The 27,298-nt window shown below is 43.1% G+C and overlaps 1 long non-coding RNA gene across 1 annotated transcript; it reads right to left on the bottom strand.

Moving 5' to 3' along the window:
• Nucleotides 1-17,682: 17,682 nt before the first annotated feature.
• LOC106728027 lies at nucleotides 17,683-25,257 on the bottom strand. The gene is made up of 3 exons (XR_001364256.1): nucleotides 25,056-25,257; nucleotides 24,327-24,442; nucleotides 17,683-17,784 (listed from the first exon to the last, which is right to left on the bottom strand). It is a non-coding gene; the product is annotated as an uncharacterized LOC106728027 (long non-coding RNA).
• Between the last annotated feature and the right edge of the window lie 2,041 nt (nucleotides 25,258-27,298).

Raw genomic sequence — 27,298 nt, forward strand, 5'->3', positions numbered from 1 at the left:
TTACATGGAAGCTACACCTTCTTGTTAGGGAATGTCCAGAAATTACATAGCTGGAAAACATGAAAAATATTCATTATGAAAAATTAGAGGAGATGAGCCTGAGACTAGGATAGGTATACTTTTTCCTTTAAAAATGACAAATACAAATACTGAAATATCAACAGTAAAGGTTTTATATTACTGGAGTATCTTTAAACGAATTTAAAAATTAGTTGATGACCAAACTACATTGGATTTTCCAGATCTTCCTTTCTGGAGACAACAAAAAGGGAATCCTCAATGGTGATACAGAAAGGCATTCAAGAACATTGCTAAGAAGAGAAAGCAAATTATACAACCCTATGCATATCATGATTCCACTGAATGTGTGAGTGGGTGGATGGATGGGTGGGTGGATGGATGGATGGATGGATGGATGGATGGATGGATGGATGAATGGATGGAAAGAAAAGAGCGAGGGGGAGAGGGAACAAAGATAGGAGGGAGAGGGGAAAGAAAAAATATTCATCAGCTTATAAGATTGGTTTTTCTGAGTGGTTGAGCTATGATTACCTTTTAGTACCTTCTTTTTGTTCCTTGATATTTCTGATTTTTCTACAATATACATGATGACTTTTTTAGTGTTTAAGTTAAATTGATGCTGGTGAAGGAATTGGACCTGGGAACTGAATGCACTTCTCTTTGACTTGTCCACCCTCCAAAAGTAAGTCCTAACAAAGACAACAATATAGCCTCAAGTCAGGCTTACTAATGTCCACCCAGTATAGCTACAGTAGAACTTGGACTTCAACCCAGGTTTGTGAATCCTAAAAGAGATTTGGTTCAAAGTCTTGGGCAAGGGGTTTCAAATATTTCCATTTTAGCAAGACAAGAAGATATCCTTTCTATGTCCTAAGGAATCTTCACACATTAAGTCTCAGACCTAATGGCCTCCATAAGTCAAGAACAAATTCACATGCTAAGTACAAAGATCAATTTCTGCTTTCTGTAAACAAATGATATCTGGTATGTTTTGGGGCTCATTGCTTCTTTTTATGCCTTCTGAAGAGCTAGGTTGAAAAAACTCCTCCCCAGGAACTAGGAGTTGGGAGGAGGGAACCCTTGTTTAAAACACTGATGTGAAGGAAATAAAATTGGGGCATTACTGACTGCTCTAAACTTACATTTTTGCAAAATAAATGTATGTTCTGTTTCCACGGAGCCCAGCTCACTGGTTTGCAGAACAATCTGGTACTTTCATCAGGAAGAGTGATTACTACATGGGTAGTTGCTGGAAACAATATCTAGTGTCCTGATTACTCACTGTCAAGAATTCCTTGTAATCAGATCAGTGAAACATTGTTATCTGAGAGCAGCCCCCACAGAGTCGCTCACACTGTTATCTGTGCACTTGTGCAGAGGAGGGTTTAGCCTGTAGTGTTTGAACACAGGAATGCAAGTTTTCCAAACTGCTTCCGCTGTTTCTCCTAGAAACGCCATCCTCACACCTTCCTCCCTGCCATCGAACCCAACAATCCTACTGAGCTGTTTTAAAGTGCGATCAACAGTCAGGCGGAACCCTGAGCTCGGGCCTCAGGATGCAGGCCCGAGCTCAAGGGGATAGGACCCCTGGGGGCTTTTGCACCCCTCAAGGTCCTGGAGGCTAGCTTTCCTGCCAGACTCCTCCCAGCCCTGCAGCTGAGGGCACAGGCCTCAGCAGGTCTGCTTGTAAGGGGCAATGGTGTGGGCCAGCCACGTGGTCACATCCCCCATTGGCTCGTGGGGCCCAGGGGGTGCTGTCCATTTGCCCATCTGTACATACCGTCTCCCCATCCCATCCAGCCCCCAAGTAAGCGCTCTGCCCAGAGGTGCTGGAGGGCGCAGCCCCTCCCTTTACTCCGAGGTTTTCCCCATGTATTTCTGCCTGTGATTCCCGTGATTCCTTCTGGAAACTGTGTTCTCCCCAAAGCCATGAAAGGTGTGCCCTCTTCATACCACCGCCAAATGATTTTTTTAAATAAAGAAAAAGAAACATCTGCAAAAAAAATAAAAAGAAAAGAAAAATAGTCAGGCAGATATGCACATTTGATTAGCTGAACAATGTGGCCAGGAAACACAAAAGTATCCTGCATGCCAAAAATAACAATGACAACCAAGAGGATGGTTGGAGAAGAATAGTCATTAAGTTACTAGAAGTTGTTGTTCAGAAGGGCTCTGTTTCCTGAGTAGCCAAGATTCTCTACATGAAGCTCAATTGAAACAAGGCATTTCAGAACTTGGAACCTGAGTGACAATGCATCCTAGCCTTCCAGGAGAGCCAGATAGGACAACGGCCAAGGAGAGTCTAGGTTGAGCATTCAGAACTAAGATGCATATCCTAACTTCTATACTGAGATTCTGCACCCACTGGATCCATACTTGTCAGTACACAGCTTGTCCTCTGACCACTTCACTATGATGTCCACCTGTTCCAGTCATTACATCTCATTCCCACATTTCAGAGGTTTTGTTGTGCTTTAGAAGCTTGAACTGAGACTTTATTGTGGAGGGGACAAATTGAGGGGAAGTGCATTCAGTTCCCAGGCAGAGGCTCTCAGAAGATCCTCAAAAAGGATCTCTTACCCAATGAATTATCGTGGCCCAAGGAAGCCAGGGCCAGTGAACCAGCCATCCTCTGTAGGTGGGTGGTTCCAGATAGTTCCACTCACCATGTCACTTACGGGCTCCTGAGGAAGGTTTTGGAGTTCTTTGTGGTATAGTAGGGTATACCCTTCCACAGGGAATATCTACTTGACCCAATGATCCCAATTTCCAGATTGCAGTCGCACCATCTTTGTCTATCAGATGTGAGTAACAGGTTAACTCCAACTAGCTTAGGTCCCTAGAAAATACAATCATGATAGTAGTAATCATTATAGTAGCACATATTTGACACTAGGTGCCAGGCACTGTTCTAAGCATTCTCACATATTACCCTCGCTGAGCCTCAGTTAGCCTACATGCAAACTAGGGCTGAACAAAATACCTGCACCCGTGAGTTGTTATAACGATTAAATGAAACGTGGCCAATGTCACAAGGCCAATATATAGTGGGCAGCCCAGATTCACACTCAGGCAGTTTGATTGTGAAATCTGTACTGTTAACCATTTGTATTAACCATGTTTCCAGCTTCTGTAAACTTAATGCTTTAACATCTGCCCTACATGCATATGTTAGATACGCCAATATATTTGAGTCATCTTGCATTGGCTCCCTGCCTCCCTTGTCACCCAACACCCCCTTCCTCAAGGTAAGTCCTTCTCCCTGGAGCACTTTTTTCAAATACAAACTAAGCAATCCAGGTTTCACACCCCCAACCAACTCCTCTATTAGGCTCTCACACTCTAAGCCTCTGTCCACCTGCCCTAATCACCCTACAGGCAGAGAAGAGAAAAGACAACTGGGGACAGGACCCATGCCCCAGAGCCTCTGCAATTGTTCAGTCTAGGACAGCCGTGGGCAAACTACAGCCCTTGGGCCGGATCCGGCCAGTTTGAAATGAATAAAACTAAAAAAAAAAAGACCGTACCCTTTTATGTAATGATGTTTACTTTGAATTTATATTAGTTCACACAAACACTCCATCCATGCTTTTGTTCCGGTCCTCCCTCCGGTCCAGTTTAAGAACCCATTGTGGCCCTCGAGTCAAAAGTTTGCCCACCCCTGATCTAGGAGATGCTAAGCTGCCACACCCTGCTTCACCTGTTCCTTCCAAGGAAACCACAGTAAAAGCTTTTGCCCTCAGTTTCCCCCATTTCCTCTCCTGACTAACCCCTGTGCTTCCCTGTGTGGCCCCCTGTTCCCTGTGTGGAATACCCTTCCTCTTAGGAACTATGAATATTAAACTATCTTTTCAATGACAATCATCTCCCGATCTGTTGGCCTTACTATACCTCACATTTTCTATTAATACACTTATTCTAGAAAACCACTATGCTATACCCAGCAAACAAGTCCCTGTGGATCAGTCCAGGACTGTATGATGTGTACTCAGTTCAATGCATCTCTGGAGTCCTTCTTGCTTCCTACCGTTATGGGGTAGAATTTCAAAGAACTAATCTATATACAAGGAGAACCTTAGGACACTTTCCTAAATGGGGTTACTGATCCTTGGCTCTATCTTGTAATGACATTTCTATCTCACAGGAGCAGGCTGGACACTTGTCCCTAAGCATGGCACTGCCAATGGTGCTATACATCTTCAAACTCTATAGAGATGTAAATATGCAACTATTTGTGCTGCCGGATGACACAGTTGGTTGGAGCATCATCCCGTACACCAAAATCTAGAGGGTTTGATTCCCTCTCAGGGCACATACCCGGGATTCAGGTTTAATCCCCAGTCTGAGAGCAAACAGGAGGCAACCAATTGAGGTTTCTCTCACACATAGATGTTTCTCTCTCTCCCTCTCTTCTTTGCTCTCAAATCAGTAAAATAAATAAATAAATAAACCTGTCCAATTTAGATTATGCAAATTAAAACAACCATGAGGTATCACCTCATACCTGTCAGAATGGCTACCATCAACAGATCAACAAATGACAAGTGCTGGCAAGGATGTGGAGAAAAGGGAACCCTAGTACACTATTGGTGGGAATGCAGACTGGTGCAGCCACTATGAAAAGCAGTATGGAGTTTTCTCAAAAAATTAAAAATGGAGCTCATTTGACCCAGTGATCCCACTTCTAGGAATATATCCTAAGAAACCTGAAACACCAATTTAAAAGAATATATGCACCCCTATGTTCATAGCAGCGCAATTTACCATAGCTAAGATCTGGAAACAGCCCAAGTGCCCATCAACAGATGAGTGGATAAAAAAAGCTGTGATACATTTACACCACGAAATACTATGCAGCTGTAAAAAAGAAGGATCTCTTACCCTTTGAAACAGGGACCTGGGTATTATGCTAAGCGAAATAAGCCAGTCAGAGAAAGACAAAAATCATATGATCTCACTCATATGTGGAATTTAATGAACAAAATAAACTGACAAACAAAATAGATCCAGAGACATAGAAGCATGGAACAGACTGATGAATCTCAGAGGGAAAGTGAGGGTTGGGGGTGGGCAAGAAAGATTAACCAAAGAACTCATATGCATATATTCATAACCCATGGTCACAGATAATAGTGTGATGAAGGCCTAGGGAGGGGAAGGAGGGGAGACATGGGTACGGAGTGGAGGAGGTCAGTGGAGAAACAAAGGGGGACATCTGTAATACTTTCAACAATAAAAATAAATTTAATAAATAAATAAAATTAAAACCAACAAGTGCAAGGGAAAAAACTAAAAATTATAAATTAATTAATCAAATATACAACTATATATAAAATACATATCTGCTCCAAGAAAAGAAAATATTTAGTGATTTACTTTTTTTATTTTAGAGAGGAAGGGAGAAACATCCGTGTGAACGCATAATATCAATCAGCTGCCTCCTGCACACCCCCTACTGGGGATCGGCCTGCAACCTGGGCATGTGCCCTGACTGGGAATAAAACCAGCAACTTCTTGGGGCATGGGTCAATACTCAACCACTGAGCCACACTGCTGGGCCAAGAAAAGAAAATATTAAAACTTGCAAAGTAGATGTATTTGGATTAGAAATTCTGCTCATTTGATATTTATATGGATGAGTAGAAATATCTAAAAACATAGATGTAAAATGTATTCATATGTAAGGCAAAGGAAAGGAATAATTGGATCTATGTCAGGCCTCAGGCAGGTAAACAGGGTCAGAATGTTCCTCCATCTTTGCTGCAAGACTGTCTTACTGTCCCCACAAAGGCTTAGGTTCCCAAAATAAGCCGCAGACGAAACCCACCGTGTGAACACCAGTGTATAAGCCAGCTCGAAATCCCAGAAGTGTTTCAACTACATTCTGAGTTCAGAGGAAGTATTTGTACAAGGCACTTTCTGACAGAGCAGATAATATCCAAAAATAACATGACCTGTTACTTGAGAGGAAACCCTTCTCCTTGTAATCAGAAGAATCGGCACAGTCGAGCCGAAGGAAGGAAAATCATCCGGGTGATGACAGCTTCTCTGTGGAACCCCGGTGCAGAATGAGGCAAATTCTAACATCACAGCACCACGTCAAGGCAATTTGCTAAAAGGAAACATTGAGACCCCGCCATTTCATACTTGCTTCCTCACTTAAGTAAATTGTACTTGTGAGAAAATGCTTTATTTGCATCCACAGCGTATGCATCAGATACCAGGTCTACCTCAATTCAGATATGCATTTTAAGGGGGCAAGCATATGGCTACAATTTCTATGGAGCTGTTTAGGAAAGCTGTTATGGATCAAATCCTTAGCCCTGGAATCCCAGCCAGGGTCAAAGATTTCTGAAAACTGCTGCAAAGCCCTTTACTGACCAAAGGCTCATCTATAACAGGAATTGGCTTTGGACGTGTCTGTATGCTCTTTGGTGTTGTCTATAATTACTTTCTCAGCTGAAGTGGTGGGAAGGAGGGAGGTCTACACTGAGAACGGAGACAAGAAAAGTCTGAATAAATAAATAAAAGTGTCTTACAGGGAATCTGTTTCATCTCTATGGCCTTATAATTTTCCTCTTTCCCCCCAACTGTAATTGAAAAAAATGCTTGAGTCCTACCATGGATATTAAGAGAAACATCACTGGTTTTTGTTATGTGGGTCTCACAGGCTTGAAGCTCAAACGGCCACTGTATATAAAGAGCGGTATCCAGAGAGGAGACGGGGAACAGTGATAACAGAGTTTTGTCTCCATGGTTATTTAGACACACTTGAGAAAACCATTTTCACTTTACCTGGAGAATGTGAAAAACAGCTTTTGCAGCCTTCCATTATGTGTACGAACAAGTCCAAGGTAGGGTACTTGAAAGTAAAATTGCTATTCTGAGGGTTACTGAGCTGATACACAAAACTTGTACTATATGATGTGCTGTGAACTTCTTTATGGCGAAGAGTTGTGTGTGAGCCAAGGACTCTCTGGGCTGTGCATTCAGGGTCTGGTAGACACCTAGAGTGAGATTTGTGTAAAAATCCACCAATCTTGATATCCGTGAAGACTGCTGGGGCAGTGGTAGTCCTCCCTTCTTTCTAATGTTTCCTTTCTCTGATGACTGCATTCTGCTGAACACAGCATGTCTCAAATCTGTCACTACATCTGCCTACCCACTGGACTGTGTCTACCTGCAATCCCATGAGGACCCCAGAACAGCAAGTGAGCAGGCAGGGATCACTTAGCAGAAATCTTTAGCAAGACACTGCATCAAAATGTGCCCATCACTTACCATAACAATGACATAGCACTTTTCATTCATTCAGCTCTGATGCTTATAAAGGCATGATTATTATTTTTAAATGAGGCAAATATGCACACACACACATATTAATAGGGAACATTTTTAGATATGTTTTAAATTCATTTTACTTTACTTTTTGTGTATGTGTTAATCTTCACCTGAGGATATTTTTTCTATTGATTCTTAGAGAGAGTGGAAGGGATGGGAGCAAGAGAGAGAAGAAGGGAGGGAGGAAGAGAGGGAGGGAGAGAGAGGGAGAGAAAGAAACATCGATGTGAGAGAGACACATTGATTGATTGCCTTCCCGTATGCACCCTGACTGGGGCCAGAGATCAAACCTGCAAACCAGGTACGTGCCCTTGACTAGGAATCGAACCCACAATGCTTCAGTGTGTGGGCCGATGCTCTAACCACTGAACACATTGGGCCAGAGCTTTACTTTTTTTGTTTAAGGCAAAAGGTTACTTGTACACATATGCTTCTCTTTGCATAGACCATCTCTGGAAATGAAAATAAATGATAATGATGTTACACCAGGGAAAGAGAATTGGGCAACTCATGGTCAGAGATGGGAGGTAGGCTTTCTTTTCATTTTGTTCTATAGAAATTTTTATCATGGGCACATATACTAATTAATCAGAAATTAATAAAATGTAAACAGAAATAAAACAATGTTTCACATGGTCTGGTTCTCAGAACACACACAAAAAAAACAGAATCTGCAGACAAAAAAAGTAATTTGATAAAAATTCAAGTTTCTTTGCATTTCTGGAATGCCACAAAGGAGGCTGATCTCTCTGTTCCACTTCCCTTAACACCATAGTTGTTCCAGAACTTTTCTTCTCTTTCCTCTCCAAACTCCTTAAAAAACTCCATCTGGGCCTTGACTTCTGGCCCATCCTATCCTTTCTCCTTTCTCTTTTCTTCAGATTTTGCAAAAAAAAATCCCCAAGAAACTTAACTGCCTATGCAGATTCCCCAAAGCAGGGAGGGGAATTGGACCAACCCATAAACCTCTCTAGTGGGGCATGGGAGAGGAAGGCTGAAACACAGCTGAGTTCATTTTTCATCCCATTTCATAGTATTTATTGATTTATCAATAAATTTCAGGCCTGAAGCACTGGAAAGCTCAGGCCAGGCTACCCAGGTATGACCTGTTTCATGAGGATTGGCCCAGCTGGTAGTGAGTGAATCTAAGTAAAGGACCAGGAGAGCCTTGTGTTCATAACCTAACCCTTAAATGTAAATGTTAAGTACTGAAAATGGTGAGACATAAGCGTGTGTGTGTGTGTGTATGTGTGTGTGTGTGTGTGTGTGTGTGTGTGTGTGTGTGTGTGTGAGTGTTTGTCCTCCCACTGGGGGCTCTAAGGTCAGTGTGCTCCAGGTCTCTGTGGCCCCTCCCTTTAGCTAAGTTCTATATCCTTTATTAACTAAATTAAGAACTGAGCCTTACTTTAGAATGTGTGCAGATGTGTGTGTGCGCACGCATCTCACCATTTTCAGTACTTAACATTTACATTTAAGGGTTAGGTTATGAACACAAGGCTCTCCTGGTCCTTTACTTAGATTCACTCACTACCAGCCAGGCCAATCCTCATGAAACAGGTCATACCTGGAACACTGGACATAATTAAAGAAAGAAGGTGATCATAATTCTAAAAAAGTCAAGGCAAACTTTGGTAATACCCATTCCATCTCAGTTAGCATAGGAGGACTCAACTTATCTGGTCCTGGAGGCATGCCTCTCCCTGCGGTAGACTAGGCTGCCTCATGCAATTAAAACTTGATTCAGTGGAACATTAAGATCTTATAATTAGAACTCCTATTTCTGATCACCTGTTCACAAGAAAATATTATGTTTATAACTGGTTTTCCATACAATAAGCCACAGAGATGAAATAAGTTAGCTGGAGGACATGTGTCTGGTTTTCTCTACGTTCTATTTCTTATTGCAACTTAATTCATTGGCATTCTGGTTTTAGATATCAGTCTCTGAAAGCTTAGATAATGTGAGTCTGCCCCTGAAAATTTTTTCTGCATTTAGAGAGCTGAAAAAAAATGGATTTCTCAATCTGACTGTAGTGAATTATCACTTTGAAAGGTTTGTGAGAGCACAGTCTGTAAGTTGTCTTAAGACTTACCATTTATGTGCAACCGGCAAGACTCAGTGATTGAGCATCAATTTATAAACCAGGAGGTCATGGTTCGACTCCTAGTCAGGATACATGCCCAGGTTGTGGGCTTGATCCCCAGTGTAGGGCGTGCAGGAGGCAGCCAATCAATGATTCTCTCTCATCGTTGATGTTTCTATCTCTCTCTCCCTCTCCCTTCCTTTCTGAAATCAATAAAAATATATTTTAAAAAAACTTACCATTTGCAAACAGTGTATTTTTATAATCATAAGTAGTGAGCTCATTTTAGAAAGTTTAGAAGATACAGAAAAGTTTTAAAAAGATAAAAACAACTCATTCTACCAACCATAGACAACCACTGTTAAATATATATATATGAAATAGTGAATTCCTTCTAGCTTTAATTCTGTGTATATTATCTATAAACTAGATGCATGAAATTTGTACATGGATATGGATAGGGTCTCTAGGCCTGGCCGGCGATCAGGACCAATCTGTGGGGTGACCAGCGGGGCGATCAGGGGGTCCCCACTGGCACCCACCTTGGCTGGCCTGGGGCCTGTGGGCTGGGGGCAGCTCCTGCATTGAGCATCTGCCCCTTGGTGGTCAGTGTGCGTCACAGCAACCGGTTGTTCCACCAGTTCTTCCACAGTTTGGTCAATTTGCATATTAGGCTTTTATTATATAGGATACATGCAAAATTTGAATGATACTTGAAATAGCTTTGTAACCCATTAATTTCACTAAACATAATATTCTGAGCATTTCTCATGTCATTAAATATGTTTTGAAAATACCTTTGATCAATCCCCTTTTGGATATTTAATTTCAATACTTTGATAAAATAAAACTTGCTCTGAACATTTCATTTACATATATAAATCTTTACTCACTTCTCTGAATAGTTACTGAGGATAAATTCCCAGAGGGAGAGTACTGACTCAAAAGGTCTGAACACTTCTGGTGCTTTGATCTATATTGCCAGATTATACCCCAAAACATGCTGAACTGATTTTCACTAACATCAGCAATTTCGCTTTTGGTGCCAACATGACAATTTTGCTAATCTTTCACCAACATTAGATGAAAATGTATCCTTTCTAATTTTTTACTAATTTGAAAGGCAAAACTTTGGAGTTTGTCAGCAGTCCATGACTCCTGCTGCCTCGCATCGTGCTTTATACCAAGTGACCTCTTCCGTCCAGGTCACAGCGGGTGGGTGAGGGGTATGCATCAACCCATGAATGGCTTCTCCATAACTTGACCTGAAGTCGATGCCTATAATGCAGCCTGATATAACAGCAGAGATACGGTTATTGTGGGGAACTAAATTTCTCTCCCTCACAGAGAGCAGCAGGGCAGGCTCTGGAAGGAATCAATTCCATGGAAAGAGTTGGAAAGCTCAAGGAATATGCGAGAGAAAGGGAGACAGGATCAGAAATGAAGTAAGAGGTAGCCAGTGAGTAGATAGAGGGAAAAGGACAGGTGGGGGTGAGAACCGAGGCAGTGCTGCTCTGAAAGAAATGCCGCAAACCCTATCCCAGACAGAGAGACCAGAACCAGTGTTTTTATCTGCTTTGATCCCTTGAAATTTTCCATTTCAGAGACAAGGCTTCCTGTAGGCATAAATAAGCCTCCGTGACTTGATTTTTGGAGGGCTTCTTTCCCCCTTGCATCCAAAACAATCCTTCTAGAACAGCGGTTCCCAGCCAGTGGTGGCTTCCCCCCTAGGGAACATTTGGCAACATCTGGAAACATTTGTTCCAATTCACTGATTGTCATGACTGGAGGGGTACTACTAGCATCTAATAAGTGGAGGCCAGGGATGCTGCTAAACATCCTACAATGCTCAACCCCCCACCCCCACACACACAGGCAACTAAGGATTATCTAGCCCCAAATGTGAACAGTGATGAAGCTGAGAAACCCTATTCTAGAACAAGTTAGATTTTTTTATGGTTTCCCCCTTTGCGTTTGTGCTTGGAAAGTCCTTCCCTCTTCTGTGATACAATAAATATTCTCCTCTAGTCTATTCGATTTCTATGATTTTACTTTTATAGTTCCTTTTTCTTAGAAATGTCTAGTAACAAGAAAGCCATGTTAATGATGAGATCAGGAAACAGACTAAACTCATACAACAGGTCACAATGTCTTCTGCCTGTGATTAGCATATGTCACTAGAAGAGAATGCGGCGAGGATTCTCACAGCTTTCTTGATTTAAGTCCTCTCTCCTGTGAAGGTGAACTGGATGGTGTGAAAATCTGTATTTCCTCAGTTGAGAGGCAAATGCTAATAAATTCTTTCAGCAACTGTACTGAAAATATGGTCTACTTACTACAATGTTGACGGCATGTATGATACTACATTCAGGTTGGGGAAGGTTAGGAAGGTGGGACTCATAGAACTGGCGTCAATATACTGGTCTTCAGGCTCACGGGACAGAAGTCTCTTACTCACTGGAGTGTGGCAGTGGTTCTCAACCTTCCTAATGCCGCGAGCCTTTAATACAGTTCCTCATGTTGTGGTGACCCCCAACCATAAAATTATTTTCGTTGCTACTTCATAACTGTAATTTTGCTACTGTTATGAATCATAATGTAAATATCTGATATGCAGGATGTATTTTCATTGTTCGCAACCCACAGGTTGAGAACCGCTGGTAGAGGTTTTGGAGATGACATGAGATGGTGGAGCTAGGTGAATACTGTGAAAGGTTATGCTATGAAGAGTAGGATGTAACTGACAAAATCTGGCTGAAAGTTTATACTCTCGAGCTGGTCATTGATGTCACACCATCTTCTCCCTTCTTTTTGCCAATATTATAGGGTCCTTAACATTTTCTATGAGAAACTGATGATTTCTGTGATCATATCACCACAACAACCCATGTTCCACAGTAAATAACAAGTATGAGTAGAAAAAATAGATGGAATGAGCCTGCAAATGCAAAATATGCCCCTCAATTTAGAATCCCTTGTCCCTGGAGAGGGGTTTTCACCTGGAAATTTAGTTGTCTTCTTGTGAACTCCTGGTAGCTCAAAACAAACAGCGCTCTCACATCAGCCTTGCTCCTCGAGAACTTAGATTCTCTTCTCTACATCTACCCTGAGCCAAAGGCCAATTCTTTCCATCCTTCAGTGACCAGGGAAGTGGAAAGAAATGGGCATTTTCTACCCAGACACTCCAGATTCTATCCCTACTGCAATGTACACTGCAACACAGCATTTTGCAGGTCTGCACTTGCTGACAAATTATCACCATGACCCCCTTAGAACTTTGCATTCCCACATTCAATCTTAATTGCATGTATTCCTTCCTTTGACATCAATTCCCTTTAAGCCTAAGCACATCACTTCTCCCGTACACATGAACCTAATTAATATGCATAAAACTGGCTATATACAAAACATCCACAAGCAGAAACATGGAGAAAGATTAATAACTAATATAGAGAATATGAGGGGTTTTTTTTCATAAAAACAGTAAAGATCAAGGTGATAATTGGAAAATGTGGAGAGAACAAATTTTAAAACCCTCTATGGCCCTATCTATAAGACAAACTATGCTGATTCCAAAATATAACGCCCCCCCCCCAAAAAAATAGGGTAAATAAGTATTCATTGGCAAGCAGTCACGATTTAATGAGATTATTTACTAAGAACAATTCTTGGATTTTTACTTATGCAACACTATCTTATAGACCAAAGATGGGCAAACTTTTTCTGTAAAGGGCTAGATAATAACTATTTTAGCTTTTGCAGGTTATAAGGTTTCTTTTCCAACTACTTAGCTCTGTCATTGTAGCACAAAACAGCCATACACAATATGGAAATGAATGAGTCTGCCTGTGTTTTGATAAAACTTTATAGATGTTGGAATTTGAGTTTTATATAATTTTAATATCTCATATTATTCTTCATTTGATTTCTTTAATGATTTAAAAATCAATAGCTATATGATTTCACTCACATCTATAATAATAAAAGCATAATATGCTAATTAGACCAGATGTCCTTCTGGAAGTCCTTCCGGACAAAGCCGGGGCTGCGCGGGAAGCCTGGGTCCCGGGTGCCAGAGGGAAGCCAGTGCTGGCAGCTGGGGGAAGGAAGACCTACTCTTGCACAAATTTCATGCATTGGGCCTCTAGTGTGGTATACAAAACAAAAAGCAACAACCACATTGCCACAGAAGAGATAAAGTAGAAAATAAAATCTAATAAATAAGTAGCTAATAATATAAATATATAAGGATGAGTCTCATAAAATGAATGGAAGCATAGTTATCACCAAAAGAATTGTATAATAAATAAGAACCTAGTTTAATCTGTGCCAAATTTTTCCTATTCCACACTTGATCAATCATGGGAGAATATGAAGCCCATGATTCCCCAGACCTCACCTACTGGATGGTAAAAATGGGTCTGTTACTGTTGAGCCAAACTTACATGAGTCTCATTTTTAATGCAATCTTTTTCATGAGGTTTCTTGGATTCTCATTCAAATAAATTTCCAGTATGTCCATCCCACCAGCTCTTTAGATGTGACATGCTGGAATCCTGACACTAGAAAAAATAAATTTAAAAAGCAAACTTCTGAAATTGGTGGCAGAGATTTGAACTTAGGCTACCGAATCCAATTAGCTCTGAATTTGGGACTAATTATTATATTTCTTGATGCCATGAGGCAATAAGAGACCTTTAGAGCTTATACAGCTCAGCAGTTTTCAAGCTCTTCTTTAGCGAAGAAAGTTTTGTTTAAAATGTGGTTTAGTGCATTATTCTAGAACGTGAAACTGGAACAGCATAGCTGCTCCGTTGAAGAGGGGTCAGAGCCCCAGGAGCCCTGCCCACTCTGCTCCCCAGGGAGCCTCCACAGAACCCTAGGCCTTTGGGGAATACAGTCTGAAAACCATTGGACTTGTGCAGTCCTCTCATTTTACAAATGGGGAAGCTACTGAGATCATGAAAAATGGCCCTGCCAGCAGCCAGCAGTGCTGTTCCCAACTGAACATGATCAAATATAAGCCGTGCTTAGACAAGATCACACCGCTGCTGTTTGGAAAGACAGAGACAAGGCCATTCTGCAACCTCAACAATGACAAAACATACCCTCTTCTCACACGAGAGACTGCCATTTTCCCTTCCGGTAACTACTCCTAGCCCAGCTTAAATCCACTAGTCTCTTCGATAAAATGTGTTAAGACACCCAGCCACCTGACTGCTGCTTCTTGACATTATCCAATCCAGAAATGATCCTAATCCCCAATTCCTCCTTGGAATTATCCAGCATAAGCCTGAATCCTATAAGAGGGATTATCCCAGGCCCTCTCCGGTGCCTTCCCCTGGCTGCAGCAAGCTCAATAGCCTAAGTTTTTGTTTTCACTCCAGGTGTGTCCCTGATGGTCTTTGGCTTCAACACTACATTATTAGCATTCTAAGCAGCACCCTCGAGAAAAGCAGAGCAACACCAAGGATCAGTTGAGAGAATAGATAGCTGAGTTCCTACCGTGGTAAACAAACATGTTAGAAACAAACAGAATAATTCAGACCATTAACAAACCAAAGGCTGCTGACTCCTGCGTGCTCAGCAGTGGTGGCATGGGCAACATGAGCTACATTTGATGAAAACCCAGGGACCACTGCTTGACAGTGACTCTGAGGTTGAAAAAAGAACCACTACCATCTCTGTCCAGAATACACCACTCACAACATCTGACACAGCACCCAGAGTGGACGAAATCCCTCAGACATCGACCAGCCACCCAGAAAAGTCTGTCATTGTTGAACCCACATCCACTTCACAGAAATGCAAAGATTTGTAGATCATATAGTTGTACAAATAAAACATACTGTGATAAGCCTCTTTCTGGTTGGGACAGTAGCACAGAGCACACTCAGAATGGCCAAGGCTTCCCCAACACAGACAGGAAGTCATAGCAACGTCCATGCTGGTCCGAGATGGAGACTGATTTTCTCTGGGTCTTGCACATAGTGTGGATTCAATAAACATGTCTTCAATTGTATTTCACTGAGCAGAATCCTCCCTAAAGCAACCACAGTAGAGTTGAAACCAACCTTGCATTCTGTATACAGTGTCTGTGGATTAAGAGGGTAGGTTTTGCCCAGTCCTACTTTGCCAATGGTATCACTATTCACGAACAATACGATTTATTTTAATCTTTGATTTCTTCATGCACGAGCAATAATAAGGTCTGAAGATGTGAGAGAGAGAGAGGGGCTAAAGGCAGTAACTAAATTGGGGAAAGCTCTGGAAGTCAAGAAATGTTTCAAATCCCAGCACAGGCCCAAGACCTCATGGCAAGCCTGTAGTCACCACCTCAGATCCTCAACTAGTTCCCTTACTTGTTCACTGAGAGACTGGAGGTGTGACCCCAATGAAGTCCCTTCTAGTCCAACAGCCTAAGTACATGCCTCTGAACATTGAATGTATTTCTTAAAACCAAATTCCCTAAACAAAGCTGCCTCTTTGGGTCCTGTTTAGACATTACCAGGTTCCAGCCCCTCTGTGATTGCTGTTCTTCCCAGGATGCCATTTGCTGGGAGTCTCTGCTCATCCATACCTCAAGGCCAGGACTAATGCCATCTCCTCTCTCTCTCTCATTGAATGCCTCCTCCCCACAGAAAAATCAACTGCTCTCTTAGGTTATCAAAATACCTTATACATTCATTGGACTAGAGTTACATATGTTTTGTCATCTCCATGACCAGGCTATTTTTTTTAGTAGACTGCCATATTCATCTTCAATCTCCAGATATATAGAAAGGAATTTTGTAAACATTCTATGTGTTAGATCAAATTGCTTTGACTTAACATTGAACCTCATCCTCCCCTTCAAGGAAACAGAGAGTGAAATGTGTATAAAAACGTTCATATACTGCTATTTCAACCCTCAGGTTGGTGCTTTTGTACTTCCCAGCTGGCCACCCCATCCCATCCCAGCAAAAAGAATCTAAAAACAACCTCCAAACTCCCCCAAATTTAGGTTGGGCTTCCCAGGCGATTGAAAGGCTGTTCAGTCTGAAATATGTAGGATGACTTTCACACAATAAGGTTCTCCTCTAGACACCTTAAAAGAGAAAAACACCTCGGATCTAAACTCATTGCAAACAGCCAATGCTATTCAATGAGTTTGCACCTCCTCTGCCATCCTCATAGCAATACATGCTTCCCAGAATGTGAAGCCTGTGTACTCTGGCTACTAGTTAGATCCCAGCAAAGTCTGTCTCCTCCAACTTCACTTTGACTAAAAGAGAGTCTGTTTCCAAAGAGACAGTTTACCTTGAAATGTAGTGATGACATCATGAAGTTTTAGCCACTTGTCCCTGATAACCACCCTTCCCCACATCTCACCCTGTAAAGTGTCTGTGCAACTGCTCAAATGATGTTAAAGGAATGTATTCCCCAACCCTAACTAGACACCACCCATGTGAGGCCAGCCTACTCCCATGGGGTTATATCCTGCAGCCCCATAGCCTGTGTTTGCAAGCTGCAACTGATTTTCCAAGCAGAAGCACAACCAATAAGGCACACTATTAGTTTAGCCAGGCATATGTTAGAAGCCAATGAATGTTCTCCCTAAGATATCTTCTTGAAACTTCTAATAAAGTGCTTAAAATTTAGTGATATAGTTTAATCGTTTTATCCATCTATCTCACCCACAGCGAGAACTCCAGAAGGGCAGGGAGTCAATTCACACAATAAACATGTACGTTTGTATCCCAAGTGGCCGGCACGGTTCCCAGCATATCACAGGGGCTCCACTAGTAAGTGGCTGCATCTGTGCACCTGTCTTCAGCCATCCTGCGGATGGTCCAGGAGACAGAGGGCTCAGTCCCTGCACTGGAAGAGCTGATTGAGATTCAGTGAATCCCAGAGGCCAGAGTTCTACATTTATTTATTTCTAAAGCCCTGGTGCCTTGCACAGACAAACATTCAAAAAATCTGCTCAAATGAAAATTTATTTGCTCAAAAGGAAGCCGTGAAGTATCAAGTGAGGATTGCCATCTGGCACACTAATATGAGTAAAGCTGCTCTAATACCACCAACGATCACCAAGTCTCATTGTGGTGAGAATGGTCTGATTGTCAAGTCCAGGAGATATTTTCACTCTGTAAACGTCTTGACTTCTGGGAACCATTCTCTGGTGCTCTTATCCCTTTGGCCTCTGTGACCCCCTCCCCGCTCCAATTTTCTACTTACCTCTCTATTTCTCAAGTCTGCAGGTGGCACCTCTCTCTTCCTCTGATCTTCAAATGATTGATTTCCTCTATGAGGCTCTCTAATTTTTTTATTCTTTGATCTCTCTCTGGAAGAATTCCTATAAATTCAAATACATGTATTTGATTACTTTTTATTTATTATTCATCCTCAAATCCACATTTCTAGGCCAGACCATTCTTCTGAGCTTTGATATCCAACTACCTCCTGGATATCTACACTAGCTCATCTTATAGGCAATTTAAAAGCCTTGCTCCTCTTCTCCCCCTTTATCCTTTCCTTTATTCCAGTGGTTCTCAACCTTCTGGCCCTTTAAATACAGTTCCTAATGTTGTGACCCAACCATAAAATTATTTTCATTGCTACTTCATAACTGTAATGTTGCTACTGTTATGAATCATAATGTAAATATCTGATATGCAGGATGGTCTTAGGCGACCCCTGTGAAAGGGTCGTTCGACCGCAAAAGGGGTCTCGGCCCACCGGTTGAGAACCGCTGCTTTATTCCCATGTCAAGGCTGTTCTTTCACCTATTTTTCACATCTTGTCTTGGTGAACTGTCCACCACCCCCCACACCACCACAGCAGCAGAAATCTCAGAATCATTCTAATCTCCTCCCTCATTATCTTCTTTCAGAAAATGAGTCACCAACTAGGTAGTTCTCAATTTCTCTCTTCCTTTCCATCCTTCCTGACACTCACATTCGTTTGGTTCTAATTAGAAATCATCCCCAGAGTGTTCTATCTGCTGTCATTCTCCTCCACCTTCAAACAATCTGCCACATCTGCTGGAAGACAGAGCTTCCTCAAATGCAATTCTAATGACATCATTCTCCACTTAAACAATCTTTTCAGCCATCAGCCGACACCACCCTACTGTCCCTGACATGAAGTGTGAACTCCCAAGCAGGGCATAGGTGGTCCCGACCTCATTTGCAGCACCCCCAGCCCCATGCTCCAACCAGGCAGGCTTATGGCCCCCCTCCCACTTGGTCAGTGCACCAGCTGTGCCCCTCGGCTCCTCTCTGCCTAACAGAACTTACGTTCTCCAAGCAAGCAATTCAAGCATGGCCTCCAGAAGGCTTTCTCTGTCCTGATCCTCCCGACTGTCTGAATTAGACACCCATGTTCTGTCACCCATTCTACACAAAGGGGTTCCATTCTGTGTGAGGCTACTCAGAGGTTCTCAATGCTAGCTGCATGCTAAACCTCACCCAAGCACCTGAGTGCCCAGAACTCAATCACACCGATTCTGACTTCAGTGATTAAATTGGTGATTGATTGCTCTAGGAATCAATATGATTCTCATGTGCCTTGGGCTTCGTGATTCTCAAAATTAATTATAAGGATCAATCACCTGGGGATCTTTTAAAAATGAAGATTCTGATTCGGCTAAGGTCTGAGATTCTGCATTGTTAATAAGCTCCCAGATGATGTCAATGCTACTAGTTCATAGATCACACTCGGAGTAGCCAGTGGCTAAATAAACTGACACTGGCTGGCCCATCTGCAGCCAATAAAGTTGTAAATAGCCAGAGCAACTACAAAAGGATTCCTCCTGTTACAGAAAACAGAGGTTGCTAAAATTCCTGACATAACCTGGTTCCAGAAATATTTATGAGTCTATGACAACTGCGAAACCATAGATTGTAGAAGCTATTGTCATCTAAAAGCATAAAGCCCAGAGAGGGGAAGTAACTTGCCCAGAATAACACAGAAAGTAAACAGCAGAACTGAGGTCCAAACTCAGGACACTTGATTCCTCAGTTGGTATACTGTTCAGTATATTCAGTGCCTGGGAGAGATGTTGAAGATTCCACCACACTAGGAAAGTAGCAACCAAGAGGCACACAATCAAGATTTACAGGACCCAGCCAAGCCCCTTGATAACAGAAATGGCTGGAGCAGTGTCTTCAAAAGAGATCCCAGCCAAAAGTTGTAGGTAGAAGGACAACGGGGAAGCTGGTCATTCAGTACAAGGTTGATGAATGTGTGTTGGTTTCCTAAATGAACTTCACCTTGCCCCAGGGTGGCAAATGACACTGAAAAAGTTGCACTGTGAAAATCTGGACTAATCTGATGTCTTTAAGCATTTTGAAGGCAGCAGGGATGTCTTATTCTTCTTAATTCCCCCAGCACCCAACACAATGCTTGATACCTTAAATTCACCGGATACCTGTTGAACAAAGTCTAACCAGAGAAAGTGCTGGCTTTCTTTACATAACACTTTATCTATATTGTGGCAGCCTCCTTCCTATAGGGTGAGATGATAACAGCTTGTTCCTGGGCTGCCCACTCTAGAGATTTCCTCAAGTTTCTGGGTGGAAGCTGGATGCTGGTAGAAGTGTGATTTAGTACATGAGTCGCCAGGCTCTTCACACATACAAATCCAAGATACAACGGTTATAGGCATAACCACAGTAGTGTTTGTACTTACTAGGGAATCAGGCAGAAGTCCACTGCATTCATTAAGTTGTGGGAGAAGGAGGGAGGAACTGAAGGGAGTGACCTTACTGGTTCCCTGGCCAGCAGAATGTTTGCCAAAAACAGGGGAATCACTGAATGATAAGTCATATTGCTTAAAGGTCAAATGCCTGGGCTTTGAGGTCAGATAGATCAGAGTTCAAGTGTCATCTCTACCACTTATCATTTTGGTCAAGTTATTTAACCTTACTAAATTTCAGCTTCCTCATCTATAGAATGGAAAAAATAAGTAACTTCCTATGAGAACTGCTGTAAGAATTAAATGAGATATGTGATTGTGTAGAGTACTTAACACAGTGTCTAGGATGCTGTAGATGTTAAATAACAGTTCAGCAATGGCAGCAAAGGAGAAAGCATTCAATGCCAGTTTGGGCTGCATGACTAATGATAGACCAAGGGTTGTGGCCACCGTCTGTGTGTGGTATGTGGGAACATGGGCCCCTTCCCAAGCTCCAACTCCCTCTCTCAGCCTGTGGGAATATGATGAAGGCATCTGTCAGTGGACTGACTGTGAGACCTTGGGAGCCTGGCCAGCTCCTTGGTGAAAGAATGGCCAAAGAGAAACTGCTTCTAGATATGAGCCTGGACGGGAAACAACTGCAGAGGAACAGCTAGCATTCTGATCTCACAGCTGGCACACTCGCACATCCCCTGCTTGCCCTGTTTGCTTTGTTTCCCTTACTCTACATAGCACTGTACTAGGAAGCCTGTGTTGCGGTAACTTTACTGGCTGGCCACCCCTGGTGTGCATGTAAGTCCTAATAAACCCATGTCTTTCACAACCGGTCCTCCTGGTTATTTCTTTGAAATCAGCAAGAATATGCTAAGGTTTTCTCAGACTTCAGCTCTTTGCATAACATCTATATGTAAGATTTCAATTTCTCGTGAGAGTATGCAAGGACTGGAAAAAGGGTCTTATTATTGTGTTTTTTTCCTTTTCCCTTTTTAATAAATTATTTATTTTTCATTCTAATTGTCTCAATCATATTCTGTTTTTCCTCCATTATTGGGCATGAAAGTGGGTAGGTGATAAATTTACTAAGTAGTTTAGGGATGGCAAATTTTTTCCATCTCAAATCAATGCTAATTGATTGGGGGCAACTGCCTGGACCACTGTATTAAGAAGGATGTTGATGCCAAGTCCAAGATTAGTGAAAAAGAGAGCTACAATTGATTAGTAGTATCTTCAATGAGTGTTTTTCATGCCTCCTTTTAACTCAGATGGCGGAATGGTGAATAATAACAGCTAAGTAGGGTCACAATGGAACTGGGGAAGTAGAAAGCAATGGTAGTCTGTAGGTAGAAAGAGACTGGTGAACACTCTTACACTGCCCTGAGACATCCTATATAATAAAAGCCTAATATGCTAAGTGTCTGGTCATCTGGTCGTACGTTCAACCAATCAAAGGGTAATATGCTAATGATATGCTAAGGCCGCTCAACTGCTCACTACGACATACACTGACCACCAGGGGGCAGATGCTCTGACTGGTAGGTTAGCTTGCTGCTGGGGTCTGGCCAATCGGACTGAGCAAGATGGGCCGGATACACCCTGGAGCCCTCCTGCGGTTCCTCCCAGCTGGCCAACCTCCTGGGTCCCTCCCCGCCCTGATTGTGCACTGGTGGGGTCCCTCAGCCTGGCCTGTGCCCTCTCACAATCTAGTACCCCTCAGGGGATGTCAGAGAGCCTGTTTTGGCCCAATCCCGCAGGCCAGGTCGAGGGACCCCACTGGTGCATGAATTCGTGCACCAGGCCTCTAGTCTTTTTATATAATCACTGTGCCAATTGCCCCTCCACATGCACTCTCCACCCTTCTCCACTGGCTCCCTGCCTGAAGGCTGATCTACATGCAGTATATAAATTGGGCTGTGAGCCCTCTGGCTCTGGTTGGTTTGGCCAGTGGAGACCCCCAAAAGGAGATATGAGTGAGGAAAGAGTGACAGCAAGGTCATTATTTCCCTGAATATCCCCCTGCAGGGTTGCTTCACGTTGTCCCTGATTAGAAGTCATTGATCCTCTCTAAGCAGTTGAGTCTATGATTCTCTCTTCTTCCAGGTTCCAAAAAACCATCCCTTCTTCCCATCCCTTTGGAACAAGAGGTGATAACAGCTCCAACACCACAAACTCTGGGGTACTGAACTATCTTTGTGGTTCTCTTCACCCACACTTTTAAAAATAGTCCCTTTATAAATGATCCTCATCAAATTATATTATTTTGAAAGTACCACCCATTTCCTGTGGGAACCTTGACTGAGATATTGGGCCTTTTTTGCTTCTCTGTTGGAAGTGAAGTGAGCATCCACAGACATGCATGGGGTAGAAGATGCTAGGTAGGATGTGTTTGAACATCTAGGAAGAAGGGTGTGTGTCTGGTGGCCAGAGATTATATTGACTAGAGATAATAATACAGATGCCCACCATACCCAATTCCCCATCTATCTTAAACTGTCCGCTATGATCTGGACCTTTCTCTCACAGATAGGTCCAAGCATTATCAATCTTAATTTGATCTGGTGAGACATGTCCTGGACTGTTCTATTTCCCTTGCTGGAAAACTAAAACTCTAAAATTTGTCATCTGGACGCTGATGAGAAAGAGGTACAGACATGCAGAGGGTGGCTGAGTCAGGTTATCAGCAGAGAACAAAGTGTCCCTGTCCTTCCAATCACCTGTCTTTCCCACCAAGCCTGCCCTTCCTGCAGCCAAGTCCTATAATTCTTCCTAGATCTCTACATTTATGGTCTTTATTTTAAAAAAGAAAAAAATGAAGACAGCCCTGCTTACCACCCCTTCAGTGAAATAAGAACCTACATTTCATGATTAGAAGTGCAAATAAAGTCAGGAGAGGACAAATGAACCTGCACATGTGACTTCTCCACCCTCAAGGTAAAGGAGCTCGTCCTTGAATGTCCCATCCAATGTTCTTGTGAATCATGCACTAGCCCAGGGGTCCTCAAACTACGGCCCGCGGGCCACATGCAAATACAAATATTGTATTTGTTCCCGTTTTGTTTTTTTACTTCAAAATAAGATATGTGCAGTGTGCATAGGAATTTGTTCATAGTTTTTTTTAAACTATAGTCCGGCCCTCCAACGGTCTGAGGGACAGTGAACTGGCCCCCTGTTTAAAAAGTTTGAGGACCCCTGCACTAGCCAATCACACCTGAAAACCCCCATCTAGATTAAGGTGATTCCGCTCCTTGGGAGGAAGGACACCCTTCAGAACCATTAGGCCTCCTCCCAGTGTCCAGCATCCAGATAGAAGGCCTCCATGACAAGCACAGGTTGGTGAAAAACTATAGTTCTGACTCCTACAGAAAAGAAGACAATAACACATCCAAAGATAAAAGGTAAAGCAGGATAAAAGGTAAACAGAAGAGAAGTTGTGAGAGACCAATCAAAACACTATTTAGGGGAGCAAAAAGGAGAGGAATTAGGGTTAAGGAGGGCTGCTGGCCTCTGCCCTTTGAGTGGAGAGAACAGTAAAGCTCACCAAACTCTATTTCAGCACAACTCTTTTTAAGCTGCTCCAACACTTTAATTCACTATCTTCAAGAGCCTTTTCATCTCTCAAGGTCCATATCTTCTGTGGAGGCTTCCCTGACCTCAAGCCTTCCTGCTCCCAGTCAAAATTAACTGTTCCTTTCTCTACTCTTCATGCATACTAACCCTCTCCTTAGCACTTTCTATTTGTAAGATATGAACACGTTTGCCTCCCTCAAGTGCTTTGTGAGCTTGCTGATGGCAGGGATCTATCTTCCTTGTTTCTGAATAAAAGCAGTCCCTGGATCATAGTAGAAGAATGTTAAATGTTCTGAGCTTGACAATGACAACGTTTGCTATCAATTGGAAATTGGACAGCCCCTTCCCACACCCCTCAGCCCCGGTCCCTCATCCCCCACCCCCACCGCATACCCACTTTTATTTAAAATAAAGTCAGTATTCTATTTTTAATTGATGAGAGAGAGAAAGAGAGAGAGAGAGAGAAACATCGACATGAGAGAGGAACATTGATTGGTTGCCTCCTGTACATGCCCCAACTGGGGATAGAACCCACAACCTAGATATGTGCCCTAACCAGTAATTGAACTACCACCTTTCAGTGTACAGGAAGATGCTCCAACCAACTGAGCCACACCGGCCATGGTCATACTCACCTTTTCCCAGGTATGGTGTTGGTGGGAAAGTAAGGGACTCTTCAATGCACATAGAGCTGACTTTCAACCTCTTAGCCTGGGTTCCCATGAAAAGTGGAGCCTGATACAAGAGCTTCCTGAGAACAGAAGTGGGGTTGGAGGAGCTTAGAAAAGTAAAACAGGGAAGGAGAAAAAGTCAAAATAAGGTGTTATCAAACTAGTCCCTTCTTGGGCAACTGGGGTTCTCTCCCACTGGGGATACCCTGAAAAGCCATATAGAAAGTATTTCAAAATTGTCCCCCCAAGGGAAAGAAAATGGGAGAATTTACTCATTGTTAGGCAAATGGTTTCTGGTGCTCAACATGACAGATGCCATCGTAAGAAGTAAGTTGCTCTCAGTGACTACCAGGTCAGCCCGGAAGGGGTGGGTTGTGTCATCTGAAAGGAAAGTACTTCCACAGATAAGTAGGCCCATTAAGCTGTTTACTGCTTTGGAACATACACCTCTTAACCAGCACATGCCACTTGGCTATAAGCCACCTGTATTCCTGGAGGCTGGATATATATCACGCCCCCAGCTTTCAGGTGTGGAGATCCACAGCCTTGCTGTCATTCAGAACTCTGCTTCTGTCCATAAATTCCCTAATAAACTGGACTTGTCAGCCTCTTTCTTCGGTTTCTCCATCCTGTCCTCCTTTGGAGGTTGGTTCTAGTACACCCACTGGTCAAGGGTTACCTATGGGATCTTACCTTCCTCATACTTTTAGGTGTGTGGCTATGTCGGATTGAGCAAATTTGCAGGTGTCCACGTGATGGTAGCAGAGATGCCCCAGGCCTGGCCTGTGCCCTCTCACAATCTGGGACCCCTCGGGGGACAGAAAGCCGGTGACAAATAGTGTAGTTGAGGTGAGGTGGGGTCAGGTACACCTGAGCACAGCTGACTGCCACAGCAACAACTAGAAGGAGAGAGGTGAGCAAAGTGGATGTGAGGCAGGGCCCAAGAGGTGTCAGATACACACAACTTATGGTCATTTTTATTGGCCCATTGAGTTTTATGTACCTTAGAGAGTAAATCTCACTAATTCTAGCATTAATCATCCTTAAATTGTTAGCAAAAAGAAAGTGTTGGGGTATATAACTAGAATTTTCTCAAGCTTCCCCAGGCTATGGATACAGTCATAATACATACCCAAACTTCAATGGCTCTAACCCTCTAGCTTCTGACTAGCTCTAGCTTCCAGCTCTAGTCCTGGAACATCCTGCAGACTCCTCCCAGCTGTATCTCCAAGCCTCACATATACTTAGAAATCAATCTGTCACATGTGGTCACCATGTGGCGCCACCATGTTCTTCTGCTCCAGACCCCCTTTTGGATGCAGTATGGTAAATGGGAACATGGGCCCCTTCCCATGCTCCAACCCCCGCTCCCACCCTGTGGGACATATAGTGCAGGCCATCTGTAAGTGGACCGTGAGACCCTGGGAACCGGGCCAGCAACTGGGTCTAAGAAAGGCCAAAGAGCCTGATTGTAAACAGCTAGTGTTTTAATCTCACACCGTTTGCCCAGAGGCCCGTCATCCTCCCCCTGCATGACCTGTTTTGTTTGTTTTCTGTTCTCTATAAAACCTTGTGCTGGGAATGTCTAGTTGGCGGCAAAACAACAGCACCAGCCGGCTGCCCCCTCTTGTCCACAGGCTGGATGGGACTTAGTGGGGCAGCTTCACCGGCTGGCCGCCACCAGTGCACACATATATCCTAATAGACCAATATCTTTCACAGCCAGTCCTCCAGGTTATTTCTTTGGAATCCACAAACAACATGCTCAGGTTTTCTGGGACCTCAGCGCTTAGCATAACATATGTCGTGCCTGCAGCTCCTCCCGGTACCTCTGCTGCCCGTGCCCCCCATGAGACCGCACTGACAGTGTTACCTTCCTTGCTCCACAGTCCCCAATCCCTCCAGATGCCAAGATGACACATTTCTTTTCATCCTCCTATGCCAGAGCCACACTGTGGCTCATACAGAGGTGGGAAGATGCTCCTTTCTCCCCAGGACACATTTTGAGCCAGAAGAGTACAGTGCTGCCTCAGACCCAGCCACTCAGTCACTGACGAGCTGCCCCGGCTTCAGCTCTAGTCCTAGGAATGATCCTCCTCTCTCCCTTGTCCTCTCTCCCCACCCTCCACCACCACCACACCTCACAAACCATGGCCTACTCTCTCCTTCAGCCAAAATATATGCCTGCAGGCAAATAAACTCAAAAACGCCAGCAGCTTTCAGCCCAACTCAGCAGTACACTGAGCATGGCCAGGCAGGCCTCGACTCCGGCAGTGCCCACAGCCGTGGCACAGGTCATAGCCTCACTATCACAGCAGTTATTTGAAATCTTCTATATGCAGGTGATTCTGTGTACTGAGGCTCAGAACAGAACGGATGCAAACAGTTTGGCACCAAAACCCCCAAGAGTTTTGTAGGGTTGTTTATCTTATGCTACAAAATGAAATTCACCAGATAACCTAAATAGCATTTTATCCTGGCATTTTCTCACATCACTTCACAAAGAGAAACAAGGTGGGGTGGTTTTGTTTGTTTGTTTTTTGCCCTGGCCAGTATGGCTCAGTTGGTTGAACACTGTCCCATGCACCAAAAGGTCACCGATTCGATTCCAGACTGGGACATGCCCGGGTTACAGGCTCAATCCCCAGTAGGAGGCATACCAATGTTTTTCTCTCCCCCTCTCCCTTCCTCTCTCTCTAAAAAATGAATAAAAACATTTTTTAAAATGAGAGAGAAATAGTTGGTTTGTTTTTTTGACAAAGGTACCTAACTCCAGGTGACCTACCCATCAATATCCATGTGGTATGAGTGACCCTAGGGCACAAAAAGTGTCCCTGGATATATTTTTACATGACAAGTTTCCTAAGAGTGAACTTTAAGGACATGAAACATCAGTCCCTACTTGTAGCTATAGAAAAAAAAAAATATATATATAT

Source organism: Myotis brandtii, unplaced genomic scaffold (genome assembly GCF_000412655.1).
Source record: "Myotis brandtii unplaced genomic scaffold, ASM41265v1 scaffold521, whole genome shotgun sequence".
Classification (NCBI taxonomy): domain Eukaryota; kingdom Metazoa; phylum Chordata; class Mammalia; order Chiroptera; family Vespertilionidae; genus Myotis; species Myotis brandtii.